Source organism: Lytechinus variegatus, chromosome 3 (genome assembly GCF_018143015.1).
Source record: "Lytechinus variegatus isolate NC3 chromosome 3, Lvar_3.0, whole genome shotgun sequence".
In the NCBI taxonomy this organism is placed as follows: domain Eukaryota; kingdom Metazoa; phylum Echinodermata; class Echinoidea; order Temnopleuroida; family Toxopneustidae; genus Lytechinus; species Lytechinus variegatus.
In genome coordinates, this window is record NC_054742.1 from 64,768,855 (window position 1) to 64,781,941 (window position 13,087).

Below are 13,087 nucleotides of genomic sequence, written 5' to 3' on the forward strand. Positions count from 1 at the left end.
GAGCATGATACCATAATACGTCCCGTCAAGACGGGCGTATAAAAAGTGATGCCTGTAGTCTTTGAATTAAAGTTTGAAGTGAAATATATCTAAATTATTGGAACTAAATTTTTTTTTTCAATTTGAATATTATATTATTATGACATTTTCCTACTAGTGTAGTATAATTAGACATGTCATGAATAATAACTGTAGAGAGACATTCCAGAAGTCTTTTTTTTATTGATAATTGAATTTAATATTATTCAATTATTGGCATTTAACTCGACAAATACTTTTTCCATTATCCACCCATTTCCATACCGAACCTCTGACCATATTGAATTGCATAATAATGCAGGCAAGACTGCCAGAGATGTCTTATTTGTATTGAAATACATTCATGTTAATACCCTCCTTTTAAATAAATTTGTCAGCTTGCAATCAGAATTTGATCAATTCTAACTGCATATCAATTAAAAACAAATATAGCGCAGGTAAGTTTTGAAATTGTTTAAAATGCTTTGACTTGTCTCTTCTTCCAGATGAATAGTTCTGAACTAATCTAGGATATTTTCAGCTACTAACACCTAATAGATGTTTTGGGTGAATTCTATCTTGATCTTTATAAGTACATCAAAGGCTGCAAGAACTCTTTTCCCGTATCCTATGGTTGCGCACTTTAAAATTTCACTGTAGCATTTAACCTTGCAGCAAATATTCTGCACATGGATATTGGTACATATACTTGCACATGTTTCTCAAAACTCTTATTACTGACATCGTTTAATAATTATTGATAAAAAAATAATGAATTTGTCAGATTTGATGGAGAAATACTAAATTTGAAAAAAAAATAATTATAAGCAAAAGATAGGGAATCCAATAAACCACCTTTTCTGACTAAGTAATTTTCAGTTGATTATTAACATTAGGCAGTTGATTATTAACATTAGGCCTTTGACCCATTATCCTAATGAAAGTACATGTATTACCCAAGGATCAGATGTAGTGTGAACATAATTGATGCAGAAATAAAGGAATGTGACCAAGTTGAACAAAAACTTGACCTTTTGACCCCAACTTCCTTTTGTAGTGAGTACCTCAGTAAATACTGAAAACATAATGAATGAAAAGTTTCACCATGTCCAATTTGTAGAACTTTTTCCTAGATAATGTTACAAGTAGACCGTTTTTTAACTATATGTGAACTTGAGGTTTACTGTGTTTGTAGCAAAACTGGGCTCCTAAAAACATTCACAGGACATGTTAACTACAATAAAGGCCAGTAGAAGTAGAACAACAAGAAGCTCTTGAAAAAGCTGGAATCACACTTGAAGCAGCTAAACATTCATTCGTGGAAAGAGCCTCCAGTTCATTGTTTGGAAGAAGCGTTAGGAAGATGGTCACGTCGAAATCGACAAGATACCTGGAACAGTAAGTAACGTAAATTCTTAGCACTGTGAATTAAATGAGAGAATTATCTTAATTCAAAGCTCATCACCTGTACAAATGCAACATACTACTTGTTTATTTCTTTGAAATATAGATAAAACATAATTTTTTTAAAGAATGGTTTACAAGTATAGATGTTGATCTACTTATAGTTGGAAAAAAAAATATATATCCCCTTCCTTATGATATCCAAATCACTTTGATTTCTCATCTTCAAGCATTTTCTTCCATATTGACTAATTTTTACATTTAAAATAATAGTAACTGTGATAGAAATTGACACAATATTCAGAAAGTAATATGTTTCACCCTTTAACTTTCCTTTTCTTATCCCCTTTTCTTTGTGGTGAAAATTTTGGGAGCCATGAACCAGTGTGTACATGCAAGTGAGTGGGGGCATTTTCTTTCAACCTGTATAGTGGCAGATGAATTTAAAAGCACCAAATTTGAATTGCGGGGGGGGGGGGGTGTCTTCTAATGAATGGCCATCAAAATATTAAATTAAAATTGTTATGTATATATGCTTTAGAGCTTATACATGTGAAGAAAGCTTCTTCTTGTTTAATAGTCATTCAAAGAGATTTACATAACAAGATGCAGCAAAGACATTGGCCATGATGAATGATGGGCACCTTAATTGGTCCACAGTACAGACAGATGAATAGGTAATTTTCAATGAGAATTAATGTCATACTGACCTCACTGTCTTTATTATCTCCGTTCTTCTTATCAATGGATAACCACTGAAGACCTGGCTCAAGATCTCTGGCAGTGCATGGCTCCTTGGGGTGGGGGGGGGGGGGGGGGGCTGACCAACGGGAATTGCATCGTCTGATCTTCACAGTCAAAGGTAGTGTCCCATCACTGCTATAGCCCCATTCCTGCATAAGATTTTGCATATGTTGCAATTGCATTCTGTAGGTAATCAAGAAATGACCAGGTTTGCCAATCCTCACTTGAACCATGGACAGTCAACAGTGATTCACTAGGTCCATAGCAGAGTCACAGACTGGAGGTGGTTAGACAACAGAAACAGAAAGAAAAGTTAGCACCAGAATATTGCTTTATTTTGAATAGTTTTAATGATCATAAAGAATGTGAAATCAATAAATTCATCTCAAGGACATTGCCACAAAGGATTATTCATGATCATTTCATTTGCACCTTTAAATGACAATAGATATTATAATCTGCCACCAGATTCATGATTAAATTCATCAAAAGTGAGAATAATATATACAATCATAAATCTTTCCTGGAGACAGAATAAAGCATTGGATTTGTACTAAAACAAGTTTTTGAGCAAATTTTGATCTGATATGCACTTGCATAATTGTATTATTTTTTTAAAACTGTGCCGATTGTCACCAGTGTGGCCTCAAATTTTGCATTACCAGAAGAGAGTAATAAAAGAGTAATAGAAATATCTTTAAAAATGTTGAGGGAGGCCAGCCTTTTTTTTCATAGCTAAAGCTATTGATTGGTAGAAATCATCAAAACCTACCCATATGTTCATGTTCCATCATCTTTCCACAGGAATGGATTTCTCACAACTCACGATGGGGCAATTCCTGAAGAAGAGGTGTGGATTAAGTTTGGGGGAGATCATGGTGGACAGGTGGAGGCTCATTTAAGTTGGTGATACAGAGGTCTGCAATGTGGAAAACACAATGCCTCATAGAAATCCTTGTTTGTTGGATGCTATGAAGGTTCCTTCCATCTCATTGCTTCAGAAAATGACTCATTCCATCACCAAGCAACTGACAAATGAAGAAGATTAAATGTAGAAGTCAGGATATTGGAGACATAAATTTCAAATTATTCTATTTTGTAACGTCACAGATGTGTAGATTATTACTGAAAATTGTGTGATATAATTTTTTAATTTTTTATATAAAAAGTAAAATAGCTGGCAGTTGTTTTAGATGTTTATTTTATCTGATGTAATATAGGTATGATTTAGATTTAACCTCTGATGTAACATACATATTTTTCCTTCAATTTTTGAGACTAGGGGAACTAGTTGAAAGGATACATAAAATAAAAAAACCTATAAATATATTGGTAATAATGTCATTTTCATGTGTGAAATTAGATTTTTCAGATTATGTTGGTGACATTAGTTAAATATGACGTATCAACACTCAAATCAACAAAAAAAGAAATTCTTTGAATACATGTTTCACCAGAGAACAACTATCATGATGATAAAAAAGACGAACAGAATTTATGCTAATCTTCCCTGTACAAAACGTGCACACAGAAGACATGTTATATTAAAGATAAAAGGATCTTTGAAAAAATGAAAGTCATCTTATGATGAAATTTAGTAAACAAGAAATGCCACAAAAGAAGCGCGTGCAGAGATAAACTATCATGTATGAACTATAATAATAAATGTATATTTTGGTCTGATACAATAGAAAATTAAAATTTTAAATAATGATTTAAAATCATTACATGTACAGCAAATGCACTATCAGTCTCATTCAGGCAGTCTGGCTCAGCTAGCTCTGCCTTAACCCAGGGAGCGCCGGCCCGCATAGCGGTCCGGCGCCCAGGAGCTCATGTATTGACCCATACTCATGGTCTACAAGGGTAGATTATGGTCAAAATATCTAGCAAGATAAAATATGAATACAGAAATTATACACTTACCACGATTACGGTATATGGATGAAGGTCTAACGAGTGGCAATTCATAACAAAAATGGCCGATCGAGACGGGGGTAGGAGAAAACTTTTCGTTTTTTTGAGGTTCCAGTCTGTGCCCAGATGTCTGAAAAACTGCCACTCGTTAGACCATCATCCATATAATCGTGGAAAGTGCATAATTTCTGTTTTCATAATTTATCTTGCTAGATATTTTGACCATAATCTACCCTTGTAGACCATTGAGTATGGTCAATTACACGGTAAGCTCCTGGGCTCCCGCCCGCTACGCGGACGGGAGTTCCCTGGGTTAGCTCTGCCTCAGCTCACGAAGCGCAGCTGAGCTGCTGTGTACATGAGCGGTGTCTGACCACACAGCCAGGCGGCCCGCGACCCGGCCCTGCCCGGCTTCACCCGAGGTAGCGGCGCCCACATCCTGTACAAACAGAATGTGCTGTATCGAAAAATGAACCTAAAGTAAATTCTAATGTTGGGTCCCACGAAAAAATGCGCCAGATGAATCTTAAGTGCAATGAAAACAAAACTAAAATAAATACGAAATGCTGACAAACCGGACTTTTTACATTTTGGACCTTATAAAGTTCCATAATTAGGTCCAGATTTGCGAGTTAACATTGGATTATGCAAACGCAAACAACATCACAAAATGGAAAAAAAACAGAAAACGTATAATCCCATTGCCATACTTACGACTTCAAACATGGAAAAAAATGTTTCCTCCACGGAATTCTTGCGAAATAAATAAACTGTTGGGGACAGACAGAGAGAGTTGGTCGTGTCAGCGCCAGATGCCACAACATTCGCCAAAGATTTTTTCATCGCCCCTGTATATTTGCAGCACACAACGTTAAATGCATATGCGCACTTGGGCCGCGAGGGGGCGCTAAGCTTATTTTCACTCTGAAACAGCCGTGCCCCCCCATATGCGTTGGCAAGCAGGGCCGCTTGGCTGCTTGCTAGCTAGCTCTATCGCACGCACGCGCGCGCGCACGTCTAACCGCCGATTGCAATATTTGAAAAAGAAAACTCCATCTACCGGGACCGCCGTTTTGCTGTTGATAAGTCCGCGTCCGTCGATAATTCATCAAAAACTAATACAGGAACACGGGTCAGATTCGGACAGCGACTTCAAAGTCATTTGTAGAAGGCTAAACAGTAAGTTCTATAACAATTTTCTTTGATTTATTTCTCAAATTGTCTCAAAATGTTAGATGTCGGTGTACTGCCACGACCACTGCACTGCCACCGCCATTGCCCCGTTGGCGCTGGCCGCTGCTCTACTGGCCGGGACGTGGCTATGGCGATAGGGAGTGCTTATGCTTTGTGTTGGCTGAGTTTAGCTCGGCGAGCATTGAATAGATTAGTAATTCGCTCATATTGCCTGATGTTTATTGTCAATGTTTTACAAAAACCATCTCTGAATACGTTGAATTCACGAATGAATGATTTGTTAATCTAATGTCAAGACTGTCAAAGCGTTAATTGTGAAACACTGCACAACGTTAATTCACTGAAATTGAAAACTTGCCGACAAATAGTGTTGGAATTAGGTCTATAATTTGTTGTTGTTGATAGATGTTGGTAAATGAGATAAAATGGAGGTGAAACATGGAAGGGGTCCTAAAGTTTAAAAAATGATAAAGGCTACGCAGCCCCTCATGGCACATATGGTGAAATGAGCACTTTGTGTGTGGAACTGTGACTGGACATAGTGACAAACGATTCCTATTCAATTTTTCTACAGAGGCTGCAATAATTATGCAGTGGCGCTAATGCAGTTTTGCAACGGCCGATTACCAGCATACCTCATCACCAAAATTTGTTCCCAAATGTCATGACAGGTCTCTCAGTCACATTTCGATGTTAATACCACAACGAACAATTGTCCATAGACTGTGTACAACGGATAGATCGTCTCCGCACAGCGATTCGAAGACCGCTGATTGGTCAATCGCGCAGATCACGTCATGACCACGTGGTCCCAAAAATAATTCCTTCGGACTGCGTGCGGAAGTATCGATAGCGATAACGATATCCGGTCACTTTGTGTGCGCCGTAAATAGTTTTGGTTCGTGATCGGATCGCTCCGGTATTGATCGAAAATTATCGAAACTCTGCAATTTCATGCATATTCAGGCGACGCTCCGAAACCGGAAGCCAATTGACTTTGTGCACGTTGCGATAGACTCTACAAATTCCAACGAACACGATGGCATATAGACGCTAATTCGTAAGATTTTGACGGGAAAAGCAAGAAGTAATCGAATTTGCTTACCTGTGCAGTATCGGTGAGAAAATAGATCCTCCGAGAATACTTTCATAATTCATAAAAAATATGGGAAAGTGAAATTCTAGGTCGATTTTGGTACGAGGTGATAGAGAATTGCACACTTGTTTTGGTGGAATTCTGTGTGAGGAAATAAAAGGCTTGCACTGCGCATGCTTACTATATTTTCATTCATAAATTGGTTCTCGGCAGGGGCTGGATGACGTCATGTAATAAGCAAAACTGTACACGACCGCTACGTTCACGCTCCGCTATCTGTTGTACACAGTTGTTCGTTGTGAATACCACCGCTTTTCAAAATATCTGGAACGGCTGTATTTAGTCTTCGATCTCGACGCGTTGATCTAATCCGTAGACATCACTTCGCGGATTGCTTGGATTCGCTGTAATGTTTATTGGGACTGAAGCTAGCAAACAAATGATGTTTACATGTGGCGAACAAACAGCCAACATGCCGCATGCGAATCTTTTGGTCGCATAACTTCGGTCCATATCAACATGACGGCAAATCCAAGCGATCCGCAATATTTTGAAAAATGTGTGTAGACAATTTCTGGTGGGGAGTTTTGCTCGCATTTGGCTTGTGTGAAACTTGTGAAGCATTAATGCGGGAGGATATTATTAGATCTTTTCATGGGGCTAGGCATATCAATTTTTAAAGTAAATTTTATCCCTTTTTTAAGTTTGTCCTGTGATCACATTTTATCTGTTTTTATTTATTTACTGATCAAAACTTGCCTAAAACAATGTCTGGAATTCATCCACTGGCATATGATTTTCCATGAACGGATCCATGATTTCTCAAAGGGGGTAGTGGGGCAGATTTTCCCCAAGGAAACTTTAAATAACAAGCAAACCAAAAAAGAGATCCTCTTGTATGAGACAATATTTTCAATATAAATATTTGCTGTAACTATCGAGGGGGGGGGGGTGAACACTTGTGTAAGAAAGCCACATTTTTATCTTGCTCTCAAGGTGGGGGCACAGGGTTCCATTGCAGAAAGAGTTGCGTTTAAACGCAGGTAAAAAATCAATCGCAAGTCCCAAATGCGCGCTGTTGATTGGTTGAAAATCAAGTTGCGCATGATATTTAGAGTTGCGATTTATTGCAACTGTAAATATACAACGGACTCCAGGTCAAATGTGCCCACTTGGATCCGCTTCTGCGATTGTCAATACCAGGGAAATGGAATTTATGTCATCGATTACCCTCCTTTTGAAAATTGCTGCTCTGGAAATTTGATTCCAGATGACATAGCTATTACTAGTATAAAGCATGCATAGTTATAATACAGCCTTGTCTGAACTAAGCTGAACAATATCACATTTCCTTATTGTTTTCCTGAATTCTGGGCTGATAATCAGAGATCCATGAAAAATATCTCTAAAACTAAAGTTCTAAGATCATTCTTTTTCTTTTACTATATTAGTATTCTATTTTTGCTTGTATCTGCATTCTGCACATACATGCAGATTTTACAACACTCAAATTGATTTTATTTCATTTTCAAAGTTTGGACGACGGATACACTGGATGATAAGGTTAATGGTCCAGCCTTATCTGGGAGTGACACGACGGTGTTGAACACAGAAAACGTGCCGTGTACAAGAAAAGAATGGAGTTTATGAAAGGTATGTGTGTAAGAATTTTCTTCAGTAGGAAAAATTGCAAAGCTTCATGAGATAAAACAGATTGTATTCCTGCAGTGGCATAGCTGAAAAAAAATCAGTATGTTGGCTGAGGGGGAGGGGTGGACACTTTGTCCTCAGGTATTCATTTGTTGTGGTATTTGTCATCATTGGGGCCTCCATGAGATATAGGTTATTTTCTTCCCATCTATGGTTAAACATAAATTTATTTATCATATTTTACAAAATGTTTTGTTGATATTTGTTAACTGGTACCATTCAATTGAATGGTAGTGTATACTGCAAATTTCTCGATATTTAAAAAAATATATGAACTTCTAAAGAAAGCTTACACACACGACAAGCATTGATGTTTTGAACCCTTAGCTAATATACTGTCCTTTGCATTGTTTTCATCCAATATTTCTTATTACAGCTTCAAGGAATTGATCCTGCCGGGTACCCATTCACTTCACCTGGGTCTAGTGCAGCACAGTGCGGATAAAATTTTGGGCTGAAGGAAAACACACATGGCTAGGACTAAATTCATGACCCTCTGTTTGTAAGGTGAGAGTCAGAACCACTAGACCACGACGTACCCAAGCTGATGTTATATCCCACTTGTTCTTTTGTATTTTATTACAATAAGTCGTGCTTATTTACACTTTGTCCTCTGAGAACTCTAAAAAATGGAGTGAAAATTTATTTCAAAGACATTTCCCCTAACAAAAAGTTGATTTGATTAAAAAGAGAAAAATCAAACATAAAATCGGATGAAAAATAAGAAAGGTATGACATTTTTTAAGTTTCACTCAATTTCACTTAATAGTTATATGCATATCCTGGTTGGTATGCAAATGAGGGAACTGATGACATCACTCATTCACTTTTCTTTTGTTTTTTTAAATATGAAATATAATTTTCTCCCCATTGACCTATGAAATAAAGTTTTATTTCTCACTGAACATGTGGAGTTACCATTGCTTATACATTATTTGGTTCAGTCCAGTTGGTCCTTATTGTCAAATCTGTAAAATTTGAAATATTGTAGAATTCAAACAATGAAAAACAAAACAAAAAGTGAGGGACATCATCGATTCTCTCATATGCATGTGGGTAAATTGTGCATATTACTATTTTGTGAAATATAAGCGAAATTTCAAAATGTCATAACTTTCTTATTTTGCATCCGATTTTGATGAAATATTTTGCATGATGCTTGCCTGATTTTTCTCTGTTGATTCAAAACAACCTTTTCTGTGGTGGACTTGACCTTTAATGTGAAGATATGCATTGCTGGAAATAATGATATGATACTTGGGACATATCATACACACATGTATGAAAATATTAAATAATTATGATTTCATTTTATACAATAAGCCTAGCAAATATTCCTGACGATCATGTGTACATTAGGTTAATTTTTACCAAAATATTGTTAAAATTTCAAATTCAATAACTTTGTTATTATTAGATGTTAATGAAATTTTCAGCATGATGCTTTTCTGATTCATTCTCTCCTTACCAAAATCTGCCATTTTCTCATGCTTTCTTTCTATGGTCCCCTTCATTCCTTATAACTATTTCATGTGTAAAATGTAACCGGTCGTCCAACCCATTTGATTGGAGGGCTAGAGGTACTCGAGACTGAAAGTTATGTGATACAATTCAAAGTGTACATCAGACAAACAAAAAGCACTGAAAATTTTCATGAAAATTTGTTGCGGATTAAACGAAGTTATGACGAATTAAAGTTGTTATTTTTTGGTAAAACTGTTCTCTTCAAGTCCTCATGAATATACAAAATCACAATTTATATATATTTTGTATTATATGAATTCAAATTTTGTCCAAGCTAGGTTGTAAAAACTTACAATTGACTACTGATTCTGTGTAAGACAATAATCATATTATTTCTCACACATAGTTGAGTTATTCACTGATTCAGCACAGCAAAATTAGACAGAAAAGAAATAAGTGGGTATCTTGTATATATTATTTTCTATATATTTTGCAAAAAGAGGTCTCTATTTTTTATGTTTTTTAGTGTTCCAAATTAAATAATTTTCTTTCCCTATTTTCATTATATTTTCTTTCTATGTGTGATATATTATTTATTTCTTAATTTATCTTTATTGTATTTATGATAAACATTTGGCGTTTTTCTACAGTAAATCATTAAAAAAAGTTTATCTTTTCCGGACTCGAATAACCTTATCGCTCTTAAACCAAGCTGTTTCTACAGACCAAATAATCTGATCAACTTGCATTTCGCTTCGCAAATACGGCAGAAATCGGAAAATTCAAACTATAACATCAACATTGCATTTTGGTATGTCAAAAATTGCATCTCGTTAGGAAAATTTTCAAAATTCATGGTACATCTCACTCATTGTAGCAGGTATATATGTTTCGCGATCAGCTGGCGAGATTAAACAGGCAGAATATTGTATACTGTGAGATCGCACTTCTGGGTTCAAGCACTTAAGCCAGACATGAATGCTATTTTGCCCCATGTTTACAGAAAAGTTAAACGGATTAACATGGCAATAACCACCTCTCAAAGATGGTTATGTGAAACCATATTTTGCGCGATGCAATTAATCAATTAACCACATCGCGTCTATTTCTACAGGAAACTTATCCAGGATTCTGGATACTTAGGCGGGTAATACTTTTTAACAATTCTTTGTAGAAACACGCCATTGATATATCTTTTTAGGTGAAAAGAAAAAAAGAAAACAATTTGGGGGACGGGGGTACTATTCCCCCCCCCTTTTTGAGATATTTCATTTCTTCTAGGTGTGGTACCCTTTATTCATTTGGCCATGTGAAGGCTATCGCACATTTTGAGTTTAATCTTCGAAATTTGGTGTTCATTAGTTTGTTGTCCAAATTCTGTCTTGCATGTAAATTCGTTTATAGGAAGATTAACATAATACCTATGTGGAGTGCAATCATTGATCTCTTGTAGTGTCGCGCAGTCACATGTATTCATAATATGGTGCTTTTATACCATTCCTGTCAATACTCTTTTGTACTTGAACTTATTAGTAAAAAAATGTTTATTAATATTGTTGAAAGCAATTCACACAACAGATTTAACATCAAGTATCAGATTTGTATGCAGAACAGTGGTTTTGCCAAGTACTCAATCCATGTAAAAAGCAATAAGAGAGAACAGGTTTATTCTTGGAAATGTTAGTCTTCATTTGTTGTGTTTTTCAATCAAACTCGATCTGTCTTGATACATGTTTATTTTTTTCATAACAAGATTGACAGAGATATCAACGAGTAGCTAAGTCATATATATTAATAACTTATGTGCTTTAATTATAAAGTCTATACTTGTGAATACTCTGTGCCATTTATGCTGTACTTAAACTTCTTATAGTAAAAACATTTTAATGACGTTCTTGAAATAACTGCTTTCATTTTTTTTCTTGTGTATACTTATTCCATTATTAAGCCTACCATTAACCCCAGATATATGCTGTACACCATTGGTCTACCATTCACTGTACTTTATTGGCTTACTATACATTGCACATCTTTGTTCTACTGTCTACCATTGGTCTACCATTGAATGTACACTTGTGGTCTATAGTGTATGACCAATGGTGTTATTTGAATGGTTGACTAATAGTATAGAGTGTATGGTATGACAGTATTGTATGGTAAATGGTAGGTCAATGGTGTACAGTGTATGGTAAGCCAATGTTGTATGGTGTATGGTAAGCCTACGGTGTACGGTGAATAGTAGTATGGTGTATGGTAGGCCAATGGTGTACTGTAAATGGTAGGTCAATGGTGTACGGTGTATGGTAGAATGGTGTAAAGTGAATGGTCAATCAATGGTGAACGGTGTATGGTGTACGGCGAATGGTAGTTGAATGGTGAGCGATGAATGGTACACGAATGGTGTACGTTGAATGGTACGCGAATGGTGTACGGTCAATGGTACGCGAATGGTGTACAGTGTATGGTACGCGGATGGTGAATGGTATATGAATGGTGTATGGTCAATGGTAGGCGAATGGTGTATGGTGAAAGGCAATTGGTAGGCCAATGGTGTCCAGTGAATGGTGGCTGAATGGTAAATGGTAGGCCAGTGAATGGTGGTCAATGGTAAACCTGTCTATAGTGGCCATATGGTAGATCAATGGTGAATGGTGTTTGATCAATGGTATATGAATGGTAAATGGTGCTCATGAATATGGTAATAGTAACGTCCGAATTATTTAAATTAGTTTGAATGGTATACCATTGAGGCTTGAATGGTATACCATTGGTGTATGGTGGGTGCTGTGCGAATGGTATTCCAATGGTATATCAATGGTGTATGATAAATGGTAGTCAATGGTATACCATTCAATTTTTTTATAAGGGATATGTAGTTGGTACAAAAAAATGTGAAAAAACGGCTGTTTTCGACTAGTCGTACGGCCCCCGTAGAGCAAATGTGACTGAGTTACAATGTCAACAACAAATCAATAAATAAAATAGAAGGAATAAGAGATAACTGGCAATTATTAGTGTAAAACATAAAGAGGTAATGAAATATAAGTTATCAGTATAACAACAAATCAATAGAAAGATAACAGAAACTGGTCATTGCAACAGCTTACTTGTTTTGTTGATTAAAAAAGATGGGTTCTGAGTCGATTTTTATCATATACGAGTGTACGTTGATGGCCCTGTCCTACTTGAAAAACACAAAGCCGCACACCGCATTCTCAGTGTGTTCACAGGGCATTCAAATCGTGGGTTATGTAAAGATATGAATCACACTGCTTAAATGCTCAAGTTTAATTTGTTGAGTACTGAATTCTGTAATTAATATAGTATTTGTACAAGGACCAGCCACCAGGATCCCCAATGCAATGGGTTAAAAGTGTGGAGACAATGCCACACTGTGGCTATACTTCTGTCTGAATGTCCACAGTGTATTCATGAGGAGTACATGTATATACATACACACACATATATATATATATATAAATGTGTGAAGTTATACATGTACAACAGCTTTGGCAACTCTTTTAGCTATCTACCCATTTG

At 36.2% G+C, this 13,087-nt stretch overlaps 1 protein-coding gene and 2 long non-coding RNA genes across 3 annotated transcripts in view; 1 reads left to right on the forward strand and 2 right to left on the reverse strand.

Moving 5' to 3' along the window:
• LOC121412114 (plexin-A4-like) overlaps positions 1-13,087 on the reverse strand; it is a 92,732-nt gene that overhangs the window by 12,275 nt on the left and 67,370 nt on the right.
• LOC121411670 lies at positions 1,905-4,904 on the reverse strand. Its single transcript, XR_005969519.1, has 3 exons — positions 4,798-4,904; positions 2,939-3,194; positions 1,905-2,443 (listed from the first exon to the last, which is right to left on the reverse strand). It is a non-coding gene; the product is annotated as an uncharacterized LOC121411670 (long non-coding RNA).
• LOC121411671 lies at positions 5,223-8,487 on the forward strand. The gene is made up of 3 exons (XR_005969520.1): positions 5,223-5,262; positions 7,908-8,026; positions 8,460-8,487. It is a non-coding gene; the product is annotated as an uncharacterized LOC121411671 (long non-coding RNA).